Here is an 820-nt window from a genome sequence, read left to right as displayed (position 1 = left end):
ATGTGTGAATGGGTTTGGGAACTTGATGGACTGCTAGGGAGAAATGCCAGCATATACAACTGACAATATTTTTTTTCCATAGTTAAGGGGGATTTTTTTAAAAACCAGTGCATTTTTTTTAAATGGGTTCAAGTGAAAGGCATTCGTGGACTCTTAGGCTGCTGCATTATACCCCCAATCACCCCATTTCCTGCGGTGCCATAAAGTAAGTGTAATGCTTATGTTTTCTACTTTCAGAAGCTGACTTAGTATGCAGGGGGGAAACCTCATGTAGGCATAGTTTTACTGTCAGATACAAAACTTTATAAATCTCATTTTATTTTCAATTGTAAATTTTTGTACAGATATTGTTTTTTTATTTTTGTCCAGTATACAGTAATAGTATGTTTTTTTCAGAAGACCAACATTGCAAAATTTTACCAGTCTAAATTCATTTTTAAAAAATCTCTTTATGAACTTGTGTGTTTGCTTTACCTGTTTTTAAACCTTTTTATGGTCAACTTTCTTCAAAGGGAAAAAATTTTAGATGTCTAAATAAAAAGTGGTGAAAAAATCCTTTTTTGGGGGGATTACTTGAACCAAATAGAAAGTAAAATTATTTTTTTTTTACATATAAAAAAAACATTTAATTAACAGCACTTTTTAAAAAATGAAAATTAATATTTTTCAGTTTTAAAAGGAAAATATATTTCAAGTATCCATAATTATTTCAATCAAATTTATTTAAACTGTTTAATGTCTAATTTGAAAACTTTATTCGTTTTAAATTGAAAAGTTTTGAGTATAATAAAGGACCTTCAAATGTATACCAAGAATTTTT

Source organism: Penaeus monodon, chromosome 21 (genome assembly GCF_015228065.2).
Source record: "Penaeus monodon isolate SGIC_2016 chromosome 21, NSTDA_Pmon_1, whole genome shotgun sequence".
NCBI lineage: Eukaryota > Metazoa > Arthropoda > Malacostraca > Decapoda > Penaeidae > Penaeus > Penaeus monodon.
The sequence above is the reverse complement of the archived record's forward strand: the minus strand, read 5'-3'. Positions refer to the sequence as shown.